The sequence below is a fragment of the Chenopodium quinoa genome, unplaced genomic scaffold, assembly GCF_001683475.1.
Source record: "Chenopodium quinoa cultivar QQ74 unplaced genomic scaffold, ASM168347v1, whole genome shotgun sequence".
Classification (NCBI taxonomy): Eukaryota; Viridiplantae; Streptophyta; class Magnoliopsida; order Caryophyllales; family Amaranthaceae; genus Chenopodium; species Chenopodium quinoa.
The window spans coordinates 378,751-399,668 of NW_018745659.1; the positions used below are offsets into that span (position 1 = coordinate 378,751).

The following is a 20,918-nucleotide window of genomic DNA, read 5'->3' on the forward strand; positions in this document are numbered from 1 at the left end:
TCGTCGCAATTGTGTCATATACAGACCTGCTAACAAAATTAATATAAATAGATTTTTAGATTCACTAATGTAATAGTTAGAATATTAAAAAAAACCATATATGACGGGACAACCCCGTCGCAATTGTGTCATACACAGACCTGCTAACAAAATTAATATTAATAGATTTTTAGATTCACTAATGTAATAGTTAGAATATTAACATAAACTAAACAGGGTCATACCTCAAGTGAAACAAAAATATTATATAAAACCAACCAGTTTATTTAAACAAGAACAAAGCAAATTTATATCATAAACCTACTCCAACTCTCATGAAAGTTAGTATACTAATTACAATAAAATTCACTGAATTTCTTAACTAAAGTTACTAAACACTTTACAATTTGAAGAATATTTGAAGAATGAGTAAATAAGACCAGCTGCACGCATCATAGAAGCTACTGCAAGAGTACAAGTTGAGCAAGCTACTGCAAGGTAAACAGAATCCTATCAGAACCGGTATACTTGTATTAAAACTGTACAATGAAGGTATAAAGGCTAAAACAGAAAAAGATATATTGACCATTTGCTAAGAGGAGTAAGAGGCTAACATGCATTAATCCCAACCACAACTTACCTGACTGTATAGTTTTTGCCTCCTGATGCAAGTTCCTTATCATTGTGAGACCATTTTAACCCACACACCTAAAGACACTTGAATAATAATAATCTTAACCACAACCAAAAAAATGCCATATCATTAACATATTAACAACAAACCTTACAGACATTAAGCCATAACAATGAGTCCTTGACTAGAAACAATTGATTGACATTATCAAGTGCAGTTTAATAAAGAGAGATACAGAGAAAGAGAGTCTGTGAGAGAGAGAACCAAAACAAAAAAGGTGCATGTTCTAGCAGCAGCAGAATTTCCTTCAAAAAAAAAAAATAAAAAAAAATAGAGCTAGAAAACATAGAAGAAATAATAATGTACCACAATAAGGCAAGCAGCTTAAACAGTATTCTTGATCAAGTATTAGCCAAAATGCCAAATTGCTATCTAGTCAATCAAACAACTTTTTATCAGGTGCTATTAGAAGGAGAAGACGAACCTGCTTGCATAGAATTCATGGCAGCCTGGTGATATTGTATCAAGTACTGCAGGTAAGAATGCCGAGCTTCAGAGAGTGAAATAAACAAAACAAACAAAGCAACTGCTATGATGGTAAACACAGATAGATCCTAACTCATATAGTACTGCATAACAAACACAAATAGGGTCCCAGCATAAACAAACAGAACATAAACAACATGAGAATATCGCGGAAATCTGCAAGTAGAAATAAGGTGATTGATAATTTACCTTATTGATTTGGTATTGGCAGCATAAAAAAACAGGCGTAATTGATCTCCATCAACCCTCTCAGACCACCTCCATCATTATCCATCTATAACAACATTGAATAAGGAATCAATTGACTACCAAAAATAAAGTTGCAGAAAACTTAAAATATAAAAATTGCAGAAAAGTTACTAAATAATAGATTGGGAAAAAACCTTATAAATGAGTACAATACATTTTCTAAGTTGCTCTTCTCTTGGAACTTCCACTTGTTTTTTGTTTTCGCTTCCTTTTTATTGGATAGCAGTAGCATGTTTTGCTAAGCCTATTATCACAATGCATCCATTCTCGCCTCTTTTCCTTATCCATCCTATACCAATATTCACAATGCACAAAGCATAGTAGCATGTAAAATATAACAGCAGAACAAGGAATAAAAGAGAGCAGAACTAGGATCAGGCATGAACTGGACTAATTTGAAGATATAAGGCATGAACTGAACACTTCTCTACACTTATTTTTACTTTTTTAGCTATGAACTGAACGTGTGAATCTTGAACTGAACTAACCAAGACATATCAGAAAATTTTTCAGCTTGACATTTTATCGAACATGTTATGAGCACTTCGAAATTATTTCTAAACTTAAGAAAAATAAAACATCAATTCAATTAAATAAAAAAAAAAGAAAAAAAAAAAGCAATTCATCATAAATAATTATCAATCATCAACTCCTCTAATTAAACATCCCAAATTAAACAATCAATTTCAAATAACCTAAATTAAACAACATACTAAACGGAAACATAAATTAAGAAAAAAAAATGAAGCAAACAATTCGAATTTCATCATGATTATCACAAACAATTCGAACTTCATCACAATTACCACAAAAAAATTCGAAATTCATCACGATTATCACAAACTTGGCAAAAATTCAGATTCAAGAGTGTAAAATAGAAATAAATTTAAAATAATAAAGTGTGAGATGATTATATACCTGATTATTACTTGGATATATGAGTCTGATATTGATTTGAAGGTCCAACAATGGTGATTACTCGATATTTAATGGCGCTGACGAAAATGACGAAAGTAAAGATTAGGAAAAAAATGAGATTTTTCTGACTGAAATTAATTAATTAATCCAGAAGGTCGTTCTTATTATTTTGGGTTATTGATTTGTGGGCTGAGTTTTGTGACAGTTCACATATTCTGTAATTAAACCCACCACAAGAAGGACAGGATATGGGCCTGTCATTAAAGGGTTTGTTTTTTGTAGTGCTAGCTCACAAGTCACAACACTAAATAGACTCCGGAATATTAATTAAGAGAACCTTCACAAACACTTGAATCATGTCAGATCCTTACTACACCATCAAAGATAAACAAAACCAATATAAATACACCAATATCACGCATTTAAATAAAGCAATAATTAGTGCAACAATTAAAGCGATGATTAAATGCATAAGAAAAATTTGTGATCCTTGTATGGCCCCTTGGACTTGATCTTGAAACCTTTAATCTTAAAAACCTTCTTGTTGTCTTGGACTATGTCTTTAAAGACTAAGATAGTAGTATTAGGATGTAATTTTTTTTAAAAAAAAGTAAATACTTAATCGTACTAAAATTTATAAAAATACTTAATGATTTACATACTGTATTTAAATTACATAAGTACATCACGATTCATAGACCATATAATCTTTCCTAGTCGGACCATACTAGCTACTTTTGGTAAACCTATAAGAAACATCTATAATATACAATTTACCCATTCACTTTAGAAGTGAATGACCCATGCAAATTTACACATAATACATGCAATAATGAAAAGCCATGTAATAAATCAAATGGCGCGCACTCGTTACTTAAGTTGTTAATGCAATTAACAAACCTAATTTAAACTAATAGAGTTATTAGTAATTTATGTAAAATAAAGCACTCCCTATACGTGTAAATAAATAAACATGCTTAGACGCCCAAAATCATTTAATGACGCTCCCACAAATCCCATATCCATGTGAAGTTTTGTGCATATAAAGTTGGTATACCGTTACTTATGCCTTAAGTATAGGGGGTCAAAAATTTTAATACCCTTGTTGAATAATAATGGAATTATAATTGATGTTTTTTTCTTTGGTTAAATAGAGATTTTATTACCAAAGAATAGAAAGTTACAACTTACAAGAGCTAAGCTGCAACAAACAAAAACACCAAGACACCACAAGACCTTAAGAAAGGCCAAACTCCCCAAAACAGTTCCTAGTTCAAGTCAGGCCACCTTCTAAGAAGGGTGTAAGACTGAATAGGAACACACTACTGGACTCAGTCAACTTAGCCACCTTCTAGGAAGGGTTCTATGAAGCCAGGACCAGACAACACAAAACTAGAGCAAATACAACAATTTTCTATCACTGTTATTACATCTGAAAGTAACTAAGAAAATTATATCCTTGAAAACAGCATCAGTAGGCTTGAACTTCCTGTAAACATCCTAGAGTTTCTCTGTAGCCAAATATTATAGACACATTCAACAAAGCACATAGCAACAAATCTGTTCCTTACAGTAGATCTTCTGCAGCATCTAGCAATCCACTGTTGTTCTTCAGCAAATCCAAGAACAAGTCTAGAGAAACCAAGGGTCTGCAGCATAGCAGACTAGATCTCTCTAGAGTACTGAAAGTCAAAAAACAGATGCTCAATAGTTTCACCATTGTTAGAGCAGAAAAAAACACCCAGGATCACAAGAGATTTGCCAAGATAACACCTATCCTTTGTAACCAATCTATTCAGCAAAGTTAACCAGGTGATAAATAGACTTTTTAGGGAAGCCTGGTTGATACAAATGATTCTTTTCCAAGGCACTCTAGAACCTTGTGGCTTAATAAGACTATAAAGCTTCCTGATCTTCATTTTGCCATTTACAGTAATACCAGCCCAGCCACCAATATCATTCACCATATCTCTGCAAGATAGAATCTTCTTTAAGATCCATGAGGATTTGTTTGGGATAGCTGCAATCCACAAGTCTATGTTAGCAAAATAGTAAATATGCACCCACTTCACCCACAAATTATCAGTTTGTGAGTTAAGTCCTAGAGAATCTTAGCAATAGTTGCTTTATTCCAGTCTTCAAGAGAGGTAATGTTCTAGCCTCCATAAGACTTTGGTAAACACATGAATTTCCAAGAAACTAAAGCTTTCTTGGAAGGGTTGCTCTTCCATGTCCACAAAAAACATCTGAATCTAGACTCCATCTCTCTAAGAATTTTCTTTGGCAAGATAAAAATTTGAGCCCAGAAAGCTTGAATGCCAAAGAGCACACTCTTAACCAATTGCATTCTTCCAACATAGGATAAGTGTTTAGCAGCCCAGGCATCAATTCTACTAGTCACTCTTTCAACTAAAGGCCTACATTGAGAGATTGTAAGCTTCTTAGAAGAAAAGGGAACTCCTAGGTATCTAAAGGGCAAAGAACTAGTAGCCATCCCAAGCACCTGCTACAAAGCCATTTGGTCATGGTTAGAGATGCCACCAAAGTAGACATCACTTTTGTCAAGGTTTGTAGATAACCTAAAGGCTGTAGAAAACTTTTGAAAGGCCTGAAAAAGAAGCTTGACAGAGCCTAGATCAGCTCTTGCAAATAAAAGCAAATTATCAGCAAACATCAAGTGAGTAATCCCAAGTTTTTCACATCTAGGGTGAAAATTGAAGTCAGGATAACTAGTCATTTCCTGTAAGCACCTGGACAAATAATCCATACAGATAGCAAAAAGTAAAGGGGACATAGGGTCACCTTGCTTTAATCCTTTCTTAGCTTGAAAAGGAGTAGTGGGGTAGCCATTAATCAGAATTGAATATGAAACTGAAGTTACACATCCCATAATCCAGCCAATAACCTTGTTAGGGAACCCCAATTCACCTAGAATGACCTCCAAAAACCTCCACTCAACAGAGTCATAAGCCTTCCTGAGATCAACTTTCAACATGCATCTGGGGGTGATAAATCTATGAGAATAACCCTTGATTAACTCTGTTGCAAGCAATATATTTTCACCAATATGTTTGCCTGGGATGAACCCAGACTGAGCTTCATTTACAATAGAGCCTATGACTTTTTCCAATCTAGCTGTAATAACCTTAGAGATAAGCTAAAACCAGAGTGGAACAAGCTATAGGCATGTATTCTTTCACATAAGAAGGATTCAGAACCATTGGAACCAAAGCAATAGTGGTGCAATTCCACTATCTTGCAAGAATACCATGGTCAAAGAAGTCCAGAACAACTTTATGCACATCAGATTTTATGTGGTTCCAGGATTGCTTAAGGAATACAGCATTAAAACCATTCATGCCAGGGGCTTTATCATCATCAATATCAGCAAGAGCTTGCATTGATCAATCTCATTATGAGTAACAAGAGCAGACAAAAGAGTAATAGCATCAAAATTCAGTTGCTTTCTAGCTCTCATAGTAGTAATATCAACAGCAGGTAAGCTATCAACAGCAGAGCTTAGCAGATTCTGATAATAGCCTAGAATTTCAGCTTTGACCAGGTCAGGCTCCTTAAGCAACACATCATCAACAGTATAGATAGAATCAATTTTATTTCTATTCTGTCTTTGCTTCATCACAGAAAAAAAAAATGGTGAGAGTTAGAGTCACCTAACTTGATCCAATCAACCCTTGACTTTTGTTTCAAAATGCTCTCATGAATATCCATCCAATACTTCACTTTTTTCTATATCTGCAGCTTCTTGGTTCTAAAAAGAAGTATTAGTGTAGTCATCAGTAAGTTTAGCTTGAGTGTCATACAATGAGAGTCTAGCAGCTTCTAATCTATCAGTTACCTTGGCAAAGTGCCTAGTGTTAAGACTTTTAAGACCAGTTTTGACATATTTTAGCTTTTTCCATACTTGCACCATGGAGTTACTAGAAGCAGGAATGTTCCAGTGAGAACATACAGTATCATAAAACTCATCATGAGATCATATAAAGATGGAGGAAGATACAGAGCCTCAGTTTGACTATAAGCCAGCAGTCAAGCCTCATTAATCAGACCCTTATCTATTCTAATAGCAATCCTATCCATGCCTTGACCTTTATTACTCCAAGAGTAATAAGAGCCTTTACTCTTAATTTCAACAAGCTCTAAATCCTAAATGAAATCTTGAAAATCTTTAACCTCATAATCAGTGACCTGGTTCCCATTAAATCTATCTTGAGCAATTAAAATAGAATTGAAGTCACTAATACAAAGCCATGGAAGTTGAATGTTGCCTAGAGCCTATATACCAGTCCACATAGAAGCCCTATGTTGGATAGAGTGAAGGCCATAGACAAAAGTACAAGCAACCTGATGTTGCAAGTCTTTAGAAGTGATAACAGTATGAATAAACTGCTCATTAACAGCAATAACATCAAGGGTAACAACATCAGGTTTCCACCCCAGCCAAATTCTACCTTTAGGAGAATAAAAGTAATTACAAATCCAATCCCAAGCTCTACCAAATTTTTTTAAAATAGCAGCTTGACTATGCATTTTAACCTTGGTTTCAAGAATAGCTAACACATCAACTGATTAATCTCTTAGTAACTATTTCACATCAGTTACCTTATTAGGGTCATTAAGACCCCTAATGTTCTAGGATGTAACTATCATGGCACCAGAGGGGGATTACCATCACCCCCGATAGGAATAGTAGCCACCTTATAAGCCATTAGAGCATTGTAAGCATTCACCCTAGTAACCACTTGCTGAGTCTGCATAGTATTCTGAGTTTTAGTTTTCTTCCCTACCATTCTCCAACCATCATCAGAGTTAACATTGTTGTGCTCTGGGACAAGAGTAGTGATAGGTGGATTAACAGGCTTAGCAATCTCATGAGAAACATCAATCTGAGGTTGGAATTTAGACTTCTGAGCACCTTCCTTCTGAACTGGTTTAGCAACTTGTTTAGTTTGAGAAGCCTTGTTCTTAGGAGCACAACAGTCATGGCCAACCTTATCACATTTCTTGCAAAATGGAAGGGTCTATTCAAACTACACTTTCAGCTCAACGGTTTCACTAGTAGGGCTTTCAATCCAAACAGAATCAGGTAAGGCTTTAGTTACATCAACCTCAACAAGGATTCGAGCAAAGGATACTCTAAGTTGTCTTGAAGTACATTCATAAACACATATAGGTACCCCCAACAGACTACTAATTTTACTCAGGGTTTCAATCCCCCAGTAGTTCAAAGGTAAGTTTGGGAATTTCACCCACAAAGGTACAACTCTTAAGATCTCAGAGTGAAAGTTGAATTTATCACTCCAAGGCTTATCAATTGTTGGTTTACCTTAGAACATATGGGGTCCAGAGCATATCAAAGTGTCAAGGCTCTCATTAGAATATAAATTGATGATGAAGTATCCATCATCATGCCAGAAAACATTAGGTTTAGCAAAATCACTCCAATTCTAAGCTATATATCATGGACTGCAGCAAACGTAGGATAATAACCAACAACATAAAAAATCACAGCATTACACCATTTCTTATTACCCTCTTGCACATCAGCAACATCAAGTTTAGCAATAGTCTCACCTTCCTTGAGCATAGGAGCCACATAGGCCAGAGTAGACCCTTTTGTAACAAGCTTACCCCTGAACAGAGCATCCCACCTGGAATCGGAAGTCACCACTTGCTTAGGTTGCCTAGGGAGGTCAGCATTTGCATTTGAAGCATTTAGATCCACCATTGCAGGAGCATCGGGTCTAGGATCCAATCGAATAGTAACTGGTGAAACCCTAGTTACTGTTCGATTGGAATCCTTCAAAATCGAACCAAAATTGATGCCATAAGCTGATCCAATAGTATTAGCATCACTAGGGGAATCAAACCAGCTGAAGGATGAACTATTCTAGGGATTGGAGAAACAAGTTCATTCACTTCATCAATCGAGTTTGGTCTAAAAGAGGTTCCGGAATTCATCATATTCTGAAGAAATTTATCTACCGAAGCTAGATTCGTCTGTTTAGGAGCAACAAGATAAAGTCGTATCTCCTAATCAAAAGAATTACCTAAGTCCTCTAACTAAAGTAGATAGGAAAGTAGGGTCGAATCCACAAGGAAACAAGTCTTTCTATTCCTAATTAATTAATATGATCTAAACTATTAAGTAACCAAATTATTTTTAGGGGAATTAAACTAAGAAGAATAATTAAAATAAAGCAAATTAAACAAGGGAGAAATCAATAAATCAAAGCCTAGGGTATAGGTTCACAAATAAATAATATTCCAAGGTAAAGCATAACAATCAATTATCAATGCATCAATTAATCAGATCATAAAGGGCTTTCGCTACGTATTACAATCACATAATTAATCTACCGGTATTAAATCGCATCTCTCGAATCTTGACTTTAACCATTTATAAATTAATTTGCCTATTGAAACTAAGCCTAAACATCAATTCTCATCTCTCAAATCTCAAATCAATAATGCATAGCTCATATAATTAAACCAGGCCTAATCTAATTGCATAGCATTAAATCAATCAATAGGAAATCAATCAAGCATTGACAATCAACAATAATAAATTTCACCTTCATATTATTTATGGATCCCCACAACCCTAAAAATAAAACTACTCACACATATTTAAATCTAATCTAAGCAAAACAAATAAACAAGATGTGATTAATCAAAGCAATTAAATTACTGAAAACAAAAGGCAAAGGAATCGTTAACAAAATAAACGGAAATATGAAATTGCATAAACCAAAAATGCTGAGAGAACAAGAGTATTAACCAAAAGCTTAAAACCAAAATCTGGAAATTAGCTAATGAAAAGACGTCCGACAATCTCGTTTAGAAAAGCCTATTTATACTTAACTAACAAATCCTAAATTAAAGCAAATTAAAATTCACTAAAAACGATCCTCCAAAACACGCTCCCGGTCGGGCGGCATCTCGTCCAGTCGGGCCCTCCTTTTTACTTGGATAGCCTCCGCTCGCGCCCAATCGGGCGTGCCTCTGGGCGAAGGGCTGCTTCTCTTCCTTCTTCCTCGCCCAGCCGGGCACGCCTCAAGGCAAGGGCCTTCCCGGTCAGGCGAGCTCTTGAGCAATCATGGGTTTTCGATTAGGCCGTTTTCTTGGCCCAATCCGGACTTCCTCTTTGGGTCGTTCAAGCTCGGTCCATTGCCTCAAACTCTTCTTCGCCGAGCCCTTTATCGCCGGTCTTGGGCTACAGAATATGGTCATATGAACGTGCTCCTACTCCAATGCTCGTAGTGGCTCCAATAAATCCGGGTAAATGCTCCAAATCCGCAATTGCCTATAAAACAATACCAAATCTACGAAAACACTAGAAAACGCATATTAGTAATAAAAGTGGCTCAATAGAGCCAAAATAACTCCTAAATATGACCAAGGGACGGGGGTAAAACACTATAAAAAAATGGACATATCAAACTCCCCCAAGCTAAACCGTTGCTTGTCTCAAAGCAAAGAGCTCATCAATGAACAAATAAAACATACTTCACCCTAAAAATCAATTGAAAACCAAGCACATCAATTCAAGGAAAATCCAACTAATATGCATCAAAGTCAACCAATCAAATCCATCCAACTACTCATCCTCCCTAATAATCGTCAAATAGAGCAAACCACAAGTGTATATGGAATCCAAGACTAGTGCTCACACACTCTTCACTCTTTTATGTGGCGGATATAAAATGTATCCGATCACTCTCCATCTAACCCTTTTATTGTGAACAATGCCCTCCCAAACTCACAACACTCGTGTGTTTAAGAAAACAAGCACTCAACCTTATAGTCGACTCGGAATATGTCAAATCATTCTTTGCATTGATAAACAACTAATTTCACATCCATACAACTCTATGCACAAAGGTCGGAAGGTGTTTAAAGCTTGTAATGTAAGGTTAGGGTAAAAGGGGAGGAAATATTTGGGAAAATGTGAGAGTAAAGCTATGCTTTAGGGAGCCAATCCTAATAAAACCAAGGTCAAAAATAAATAATGACCAAACATCTCCAATAAAACTAATCTCCACCAATCATAAATCCAAACATATCAAACATTTCCAACACTTACAATTTCACTTATGAAAATAAAACAATGTAAAACTTGAGTGAAGCAAGCAAAAAACTCTTTAACACTTGATTTTTTTCACTTGAAACTCAATTTTTTTTCTTTTGAAGTTCACTTTCTTTTTTTTTTTCTCTTTACTTTTCTTGAACTTCTCCTTTTTTTTCCATGCTTTATTTTTTTCAAGAAGACTCAATTATCAATTTATCAAAAATAAACCACAATCAAGAATAAAACAACTTCTCAACACCACCCAAATTTCACAAATAATAAGCACACTACAAACTCCCTCACCTCACTCACTAATAGCTCCCCCAAGCCAAGCTTGGGACTAGTAACCAATGGGGCAAAATCGGCTTGTAATATGGCTAATAAACAATAAAAAGGGCAAGGCAACAACATGGGTAGCAAGAAGGGAACAAATGTATCTAATATCGTCTGAAGGCTACCTAAGAGAACAAATGTCTTCGTCCTCCTCAATGTGTATAATAATGAGCCATACAAACATTACTCAAAGTTGCAAACAAATACTCAACTTCATTAACATACTAGGAAATAACACACAATTCCTAACCAAATCAACTAGTCAAGCACCAAATCCACAAATAGTTGGAAAAAATTGACTCATATTAGGGCAAAAAAGCAATTAAACATCAAATCATGGCTAACTTATCCACAACACTCATCATCATACACCAAGAATCAAAACAATTTTCATGTATGGGGCACAGGGAAGTATGATTTATCATTCATTGGTTCATATTTTTTTTATTTTTTTTTTGTTTCTTCTATAAAAACTAACCTAAGAAAGCAATAAAATCTATACTATGAAAGCATTAAAAGTTATACTAAACACACCAAAAATAAAAAGAGAGAGAAAAGAAAGATACCTCAATCCAAAAATCTCCCCCAAGCCAAAATCAGACAATGTCCTCATTGGCTCAAGAACTAGTCTTAGCATGGATAAGCACCACCATCCTCATCCATCGTCCCTAATCCTCCTCCACTACCACCCGCACCACCAGAAGAACTCTCACCTGGTTAGGGTTAACATTACCCCCCATCTCCACGAAAGGAAAGTCTTGGCCGTAGCCAGAAAATGAGGAGTAGTCTGTGTAAATACCACGAGAGTCGAGATCCACGTATCCCTGGGGTGGTGGCTGGAACAAGTCAGGGTAAAGGGAGTCAGCAAGAATAGCACCACGACGAGCATAGTTGTCGTACATGGGAAAAAGTCCCCTACCCGTGTTCCGCTCAACATAGCCCACCCTCTGGTCAAGGGAACCAACTAGCCTTCTAATGTCACCTACCTGTGTCTTAAGCTCTCCCTGAGTCTCCTCTATCCGACCTATAGCCTCACCTATACTCTATAGGTCTCAAATGGTCTCGGGGTCTAGCCTAGGCTGGTGTGGGGGTGGCTGAGGCACATGTAGTGGTGGCAAATGTATCTCAGGCTGTGGCTGTGCACGAGGCTGGGGTTATGCCTGGCCTTGGGCATGGGCAAGTAGAATGTCATAAGTGTAAGAATCTTGCCCTGGAGGGAAGGCGGTCAACTCAAGGTTCGGGAGAAGGAAAACGGGTGTGTAATCCTTCCCTACCCTTACATGCCACTCTAGGACTTCGCGATGGTTAGGTTTAACCCAGTTCAAAAATTAGAAGTACGGTAACTTCATAAGAGTATCCCCCCCCCCCACAATTGGTCAACTCCTCGTATCTAGACTCATTAAACCCCACCTTCTTAATCGATATCTTAGTGATTAGGCCACCTTAACATTGTTACTACAACCATTGGCGTGCCTACTCAAATGGGTAATGATATATCTAGCAACGTTCAATTTGTCATACCCATACACATAGTGTTTTAGAATAGCTAGCTCATTAGTTTGAGTGTTATGGGGTTCATGGCGAGCTAGAAAACAAGTCCCGGAAAATCTTTGAAAGATTTTTGGGACAGGGTGGTGAAAAGGTAGTGCACTAGCATGTTGTGAATTCGGGCAAGGTTTGCCCGTCAAAGCAAGATAAATGTCATTAGATTTATACTCTTCATGCCATTTGGTGGGGGGATGGGGATCAAGTTCAAACAAAGTAGCAAATTCAACATAGGTTTAACTTACATTTCTATTATTCAACCTAAAATGCAAATTAGGACCATTATTTGATTGAACCACATTCAAGGAGGATAGAAATTCATATGTTATTTCAATATAAGTGGGATAGTGCACATCCACAAATTTTCGCATGCCAATATCATTCATGAAATGTCTAACATGCTCATAAAGACCTAAAGATTGAAGGGTTTCTTGGTGTAACCACCGAGAGGGATGTACCTCCCGTCCGTAGAGGTTGATGAGTCGGTCACTGTTTCCGTAGTTGTGATTTTGATCGTCGGCCACTCGGCTAGTTGTAAAGCCGTTTCTACCGGTGCACTCGATCCCGAACTTCGTCCCCCTTGCATTCTTGCTCTCTTTCCAAACATCTTAAATATGGGCTAAAAAAATTTTTGTTTCAAAACCAAACAAAATTAGTGTAGGAATGTAGAGGATGAAGAGAGGAATAAGAATATGTAAAAAAATTTGAATTTGGATGAGAAATGGAGGAGAGATCTTAGAGAGATGTTAGAGAAACTTAAGGTTTTAGAGAGAGAAAGTATGGAGGAAAGAGGAAATAAAGAAGAAAGAAAGAAAAAGGAAAGAGAAAGAAGAAAGAAAGAAGAGGAGAAAGACGGAAGAAATAGGCGCACCCGGTCGAGCGGCCTCTCGCCCGATCGGGCGATTTGACTTTGTAAATTTTGCTGGGCTCGCGCCCGGTCGGGCGAAATTCGAACCCAAATATTTCTTCCTCTCGTGCCCGATCGGGCGGATGCTCGCCCGGTCGGGCGATATTTGCTCTTTTTTCGACCTTCACTCTCGCACCCGGTCGAGCGATTTTAGGCCAAAAATCTTCTTTCTCTCGCGCCCGATCGGACGCTATCTCGCCCGGTTAGGCGATTTTGACTCGTATTCAATGCCTTCTCGCGCCCGGTCGGGCAGAAGCTGGCTCGGTCGGGCGTGCCTACAGCACTATAGCTCCATTTTTTCTTCTTTTGTTCGAAATTTGGCTAACTCTTTTTCTCCTACCTGTACAAAACACTCCAAAACACATTAAATTCCCTCGCCTCTTCTCACAAAAGAAAAAGACAAAAGAAACTACTCTATAAAGTAAAAAAATACAGGTTGCCTCCCGTAAAGCGCTGGTTTATCAAGGTCCCACACAACCTTCTTACCATATGCAAATCAAGATGGGATGGAACCGATTAGGTGAAGTAATTCAACTGCTCCAATCGTAGCCCCGTCATGGTATAATTTCAACCATTGGCCATTTACCTTAAAATCACCACCCTGTTCATCATATAATTCCACATAACCAAGTTTATTTGCCCTTTTCACCGTGAAAGGACCCGACCACCTTGACTTCAACTAACCTGGGAAACGTTTAAGTCTAGAATTGAACAACAAAACCTTATCACCCTTTTTGAATTCTCTTGGAAGGATCATCTTGTTGTGCCATTTCTTGGTCTTCTCCTCGTAGACACGTGCACTATCATTGGCCATCAACCTAAACTCATCTAGTTGGTTAAGTTGTAGATGCCTCTTCTCTTTCGCTAACTTAGCATCCAAATTGAGCTCTTTAATTTCCCAATAAGCCTTATACTCTAATTCCACCGGGAGGTGACATGCTTTTCCATACACAAGTCTATAGGGGGAAGTACCAATGGGGGTCTTAAATGCGATTCTATACGCCTAAAGTGTGTCATCCAACTTATCTCTTTAATCCTTCCTAGACTTTGCTACCACCTTCTCTAGAATAGCCTTAATCTCATGGTTAGAAACCTCAACTCTGCCAGTAGTTTGGGGATGGTAGGCTAAACCCGTCCTATGGTAAGCACCATATTTCTTAAGAAGGGTATCTAACTTCCGCTCATGAAAGTGAGATCCTCCATCACTAATATCGGCTCAAGGGACACCAAATCTAGGAAAAATGGTTTTCTTAAAAAGCTTATGGACCACCTTGGCATCATTGGTAGGTGTGGCAATGGCTTCAACCCACTTGGATACATAATCAACGACGACAAGGATATAGTGATTCCCTTTTGAATAGGGAAAAGGTCCCATACAATCAACACCCCAAACATAAAAAATTTTAACTTCCAAAATACCAGTTTGAGGCATCTCATGCCGCCGCGAGATGTTGCCAGTCCTCTTGCAAGAGTCACAAGCTTGAATGAAAGAGTGAGCGTCCTTGAACATGGTAGGCCAAAAGAAACCCGACTCATTGATCTTTGCTACTGTCTTAGTGGGACCATGATGTCCACTATAGGGTGATTTGTGGCATCTTGTAAGTACATCGTGAACTTCCCATTCGGGAACACACTTGCGAAATAGTCCATCTACACACTCACGAAATAAAAAAGGATCATCCCAAAAATAATGTTTAACATCATAAAGGAATCTCTTTTTCTATTGGTAGGACAAATCAGGAGGTAGAGTACCGCCTACCAAATAATTAACATAGATGGCATACCAAGGGTGTTGCTCTACAACTACAAATAAGTGGTCATCAGGGAAAGAATCATCTATAGGAAGAGAGTCCTTACCCTCATCATACCTAATCCTTGACAAGTGATCTGCAACAGCATTCTCTGCTCCCTTTTTATCTTTAATTTCCACATCAAAATCTTGTAGCAAGAGAATCCAACGGAGGAGCCTAGGCTTTGTTTTCGCCTTGGCTATAAGATATTTCGAAGCTACATGATCAGTAAAAACAATAATTTTATAACCAACTAGATATGATCTAAATTTTTCTAAAGCATAAATCACAGCAAGAAACTCCTTCTCCGTAGTGGCATAGTTGACTTGGGCTTCATCCAAGATTTTACTTGCATAGTAAATAGCATGCAAAACTTTGTCCTAGCATGGCTCCTACTGCAAAATCACTAGCATCACACATAATCTCGAAAGGAAGATTCTAATTAGGAGCACATATGATAGGTGTGGATATCAAAGCCTGCTTAATCTTGTTGAAAGCCTTAAGACACTCATCAGTAAAATCAAATGGGGCATCCTTGTAAAATCTGAGTTAGTGGTTTAGCAATTTTAGAAAAATCTTTGATAAATCAACAATAAAACCCCGCATGACCTAAGAAACTTCTAACCCCCTTAACATTGACAGGTGGAGGTAATTGCTCAATCACAGAAACTTTAGCTTTATCTACTTGTATGCCCTTATCAGATATAATATGACCTAAGACCACACCTTCTGTCACCATAAAGTGACATTTTTCCTAATTTAAGACCAAATTGCATTCTTCACATCTTTTCAAAATTTTAGTGAGATTAGCTAAACATGAATCAAATGAAGACCCATACACACTAAAATCATCCATAAAGACTTCCATGATAGACTCTATGAAATTAGAAAAAATGCTCATCATACAACGTTGAAAAGTAGAAGGGGCATTACATGAACCAAAGGGCATCCTACGATATGCAAAAGTACAAAAAGGGCATGTAAATGTTGTTTTTTTATTGATCCTCGGGGTGAATTGGAATTTGGAAAAATCCTAAATACCCATCCAAATAACAGAAAAATTTATGATTAGCTAACCTTTCCAACATTTGATCAATAAAAGGGAGAAGGAAGTGATCTTTCTTGGTGGCAATATTTAATCTACGATAATCTATGCACATACGCCACCCTGTTACAATTCTAGTGGGAATTAATTCATTTTTATCATTTTTAATCACAGCCATCCCACCCTTTTTAGGAACTACCTGTACGGGACTCACCCACTTTGAGTCAGAAATAGGATAGATAATACCTGCATCAAGTAATTTCATAACCTCTTTCTTGACTACTTCTTGCATGTTAGGATTCAACCTCCTCTGGGGTTGAATACATGGCTTGTGGTTGTCCTCTAAGTATATCATGTGCATACAAAAGTCAGGGCTAATACACTTGAGATCATCAATACTGTACCCAATTGCTCTTTTGTTGGTTCGAAGAACCTCTAAGAGTTGGGAAATTTGGGAATCGTTGAGTGCAGTACTAATGATCACTGCTTGTAATTCCTGTTCATCTAAAAATGCATATTTTAAATGAGAAGGGAGAGGTTTTAGTTCAGGTTTCTTAACCTCTGCAGGTCTCGATTCCTGAACTAATTTTACTACCTTCTTGCTCTCCTTAGGGTCAAGTTGTTCAAGTGCGAGAGCTTTCTCAATAGCATCCACCTCACTGCTCCAAATACCAGCATCACCTGCAATAAAATCACCACAAAGAACTTCCTCCAAGGGATCTCTTTCAAGGACCTGTGGTAAGCTATCTTCACAAATTACATCAATAACATCAATCACATCAATGCTATAACAATTTTCCTCTAACATAGGACCTTTCAAAATTCTCCCTAAATTAAAAGTGATATTATCATCTCTAACAGAAAGAGTGAGTTTTCCATTTTTAACATCAATTATGGCCCATGTAGTGTGTAGGAAAGGTCTACCTAATATTATAGGAATTTGTGTATCCTCAACCATGTCCAAAACAACAAAATCAACGGGGATAAAAAATTTACCAACTCTAACATAACGGTCTGCCTTTTGCAAAGTAATGTCAGTAACTTTTAAATCACCCATATTAAGCCTTGAACACACAGACGATGGCATTACACTAACACTAGCACCCAAATCACATAATTCTTTATCAATGAAGACATTTCCAATATGAAAAGGTATAGAAAAACTACCAGGATCCTTTAATTTTGGTGGAGATTTATTTTGCAATAAAGCACTACATTCCTCTGTAAAAGCTACAGTCTCTACCTCATTAAAGGCTCTTTTCCTAGTCAATATATCTTTCATAAATTTATCATATGCAGGAACTTGTGTAATTAATTCTGTGAAAGGAATTGTTACCTGCAAATTTTTCACAACCTCCAAAAACTTACCAAACTGCTTATCCAGCTTACTCTTCAAATGTCTATTAGGGAATGGTAGTTTGATAACTGGTTTCTGTACATCTCCAATCTTATCTTGAGTTATAACCTTCTCTGGAGCTATACCCTACAATGTACCATTAGAAATATTAGTGTTACCCTAGAGCCCTGCAGGGCTAGTAACAACATCATTTGGTATAAGAGAATCAGGATTAACAATTTTTGTTATACAGGTTCATCATCTTTGGGCGTAAAGGGCCCATCATAGTGTGAACCACTTCTCAAAGTAATTGCATTAGCATGATTTGTAGGGTGTACTGGCTGCGATGGTAGGGCTCCCTACTGGCGAGTTTGCAGAGTAGAGGAAAGTTGCGCAATTTGATTATCTATGATTTATTATGTGCTAGGATCGAATCAATTTGTGCATCCCTACTCTGCATATTGGCTAACATCGTTTTAATTTCTGACAGGGCAGGATCGATAGATGGAGGTGGTGTTTGTGGTTGGGGTCACTGGTTAGGAGGTAGGTAGTATTTTTGTTGTGGTTGTTGTGGGGCTTGTTGTTGTGGTTGTTGTAGAAGTGAAGGGTTTAGCACATTAGTACTCCGGTAGGAAAGATTTGGATGGTTCCGAAGACCAAAATTATAAGTGTTAGAGTATGGGTTATTTTTCCTATAGGCTTGGAAGGCATTAACTTGCTCCATGGAAATCTCATAATCTTGTTCCCAATGACCTACAATTCCACAATTTTCACCAAAAATATCGTTAGTATTATTAACAGCAGAAACATTAGCCATGGAAGCAGGAATAGCAATACTCATATTATCTAAATTCTGACAAATAGAGGATAATTGAGCTTGCACAAGGATACGAAATCGACATTATGCTTCCTTTTGTTTGCAAAACCTCTAGGATTACCATATTGGGAATCATGAATTGTCATCTCCTCGATAACTGTTCCTGCTACATCTTCTTGATGATTCATAAATCTTCCATTAGCTGCTGAGTCTAGGATTGATCTGGATGAATTTCCAAGCCCGTTGTAGAAGGCTTGGATTATCTGCCACTGTGCTAACCCATGATGGGGACATTCTCTCTGCAAGTCTTTAAATCTTTCCCAAGCTTCATATAAAGATTCATCCGCTTCTTGTGAAAATTTTTGGATCGAACTCCTTAACAAAGCTGTCCTCTCTACAGGGTAATATTTATTATTGAAATTCATAGCAAGAGAATTCCAATCAGTAACACCAAGGAAGTCCTATTCAATCCATTATACCACAATTTAGCTTTACCACATAAAGAAAAGGGAAAAAGAATCTCCCTGATTTGGTCCTGCGTGACCCCAGCTTGTCTAATAGTGTTGCAATATTGGCAAAAATCCAAAATATGAAGATTTGGATCTTCACCCTTAGCTCCTCTGAATTGCTTCCTTTCGATCATAGTAATAAACTGGGGTTTAATCTCGAATTGTACTCCCTCGAGATTTGGTGTAGGAGCAAGATGTGGGAAATCTGTCAGGGACGGCTGCGAATAACTGCTGAGCTTGCGAGGTGGAGGTGGATTCGCCATCTCTGGTTCTGGTTCTGAAGAAACTTCTGTGTCGCTAGAACCAGATGGGGGTTCCAAAGGTGTATTACCCTCCGAAGTAGCTCGTACTTGTCTAAAAAGGTTCTTCTGTCTATGAAAAGAACGTTTGATTTCAAGATCGAATGAAATGTAACCGGATTTAGAACTCCTGGGCATAAACACAGAACTAAACAAACAAATATGAGAAACAGTCTCAAAGAACTTACGTTCTCTGAGACGAAGGAAAAATAATCTAGACTACAAAAATAATCAGGAATAAAAATAAAACTGTTTCCCCGCCAATGGCGTCAAATTTTGGCAGGATAAAGTCGTATCTCCTAATAAAAAGAATTACCTATGTCCTCTCACTAAAGTAGATAGGGAAGTAGGGTCGAATCCATAGGGAAACAAGTCTTTATATTCCTAATTAATTAATATGATCTAAACTATTAAGTAACCAAATTATTTTTAGGGGAATTAAACTAAGGAGAATAATTAAAGTAAAGCAAATTAAACTAGGGAGAAATCAATAAATCAAAGTCTAGGGTATAGGTTCACCAATAAATAATATTTTAGGGTAAAACATAACAATCAATTATCAATGCATCAATTAATCAGATCATAAAGGGCTTTCGCTACGTATTATAATCACAAAATTAATCTACCGGTATTAAATCACATCTCGAGAATGTTGACTTAACCATTTATAAATTAATCTGCCAATTGAAACTAAGCCTAAACATCAATTCTCATCTCTCGAATCTCGAATCAATATTGCATAACTCATACAATTAAACTAGGCCTAATCTAATTGCATAGCATTAAATCAATCAATAGGAAATCAATCAAGCATTGACAATCAACAATAATAAACTACCCTAATATTATTTATGGATCCCCACAACCCTAAAAATAAAACTACTCACACATATTTAAATCTAAACTAAGAAAAACAAATAAACAAGACATGATTAATCAAAGCAATTAAATTACTGAAAATAAAAAGGAAAGGAATCGTTACCAAAATAAACGGAAATATGAAATTGCATAAACCAAAAATGTTGAGAGAACAAGAGTATAACCAAAAGGTTAAAACCAAAATCTGGAATCAACTAATGAAAAGACGTCCGACAATCTCGTTTAGAAAATCCTATTTATACTTAACTAACAAATCCTAAATTAAAGCAAATTAAAATTCACTAAAAACACTCCTCCAAAACACGCGCCTGGCCGGGCGGCATCTCGACCGGCCGGGCCCGCCTTTTTACTGGTCCTTCGGGCGAAGGGCTACTTCTCTTCCTTCTTCCTCGCCCGGCCGGGCGCGCCTTAAGGCGAGGGCCTTCCCGGTCAGGCGAGCTCTCGGGCAATCATGGGTCTTCGATTGGGCTGCTTTCTTGGCCCAATCCGGATTTCCTCTTTGGGTCCTTGAAGCTCGGTCCATTGCCCTTTATTGCCGAGCCCTTTATCGCTGGTCTTGGGCTATAGATATGGTTATATGAACGCGCTCTTACTCCAATGCTCTTAGTGGCTCCAATAAATCCGGGTAAATGCTCCAAATCTGCAATTGCCTATAAAACAATACCAAATCTATGAAAACACTAGAAAACGCATATTAGGAATAAAAGTGGATCCATAGAGCCAAAAATACTCTTATATATGACCAAGGGACGGGGGGTAAAACACTATATAAAATGGACATATCAAGAAGCAGTTTGAGGGAGAGAATAAGCTTGTTTCTTCTTTTTCACCATTGTTATTGATTTCGAGGAAGAAAAACTATCAAAATCGAGTAACCATGGAAGGAGAGAGAAGAGAGAAAAGTTAACGCAAAGTCAACGCCCCCTGTATGTAGTTGAATTATATTTGATATTGTTGCAAGTGGAAAGAGTTCACTACAAGAAAATTAATTTTTTGTAGTGATTATTCTAAACTTGGGTATCAATTGTATTTTCTACAAAAAA

At 37.2% G+C, this 20,918-nt stretch overlaps 1 long non-coding RNA gene across 3 annotated transcripts; it reads right to left on the reverse strand.

Annotated features, from left to right (window-relative positions):
- Positions 1-230: 230 nt before the first annotated feature.
- Positions 231-2,561, reverse strand: LOC110717141. 3 transcript variants are annotated; one of them, XR_002510682.1, is made up of 5 exons: positions 2,327-2,561; positions 1,543-1,697; positions 1,349-1,433; positions 620-1,143; positions 231-470 (listed from the first exon to the last, which is right to left on the reverse strand). It is a non-coding gene; the product is annotated as an uncharacterized LOC110717141 (long non-coding RNA). The 3 variants fall into 3 exon arrangements; XR_002510683.1 differs by having other exon boundaries at positions 231-1,143; positions 1,563-1,697; positions 2,327-2,557; XR_002510681.1 differs by having other exon boundaries at positions 231-1,143; positions 2,327-2,553.
- Between the last annotated feature and the right edge of the window lie 18,357 nt (positions 2,562-20,918).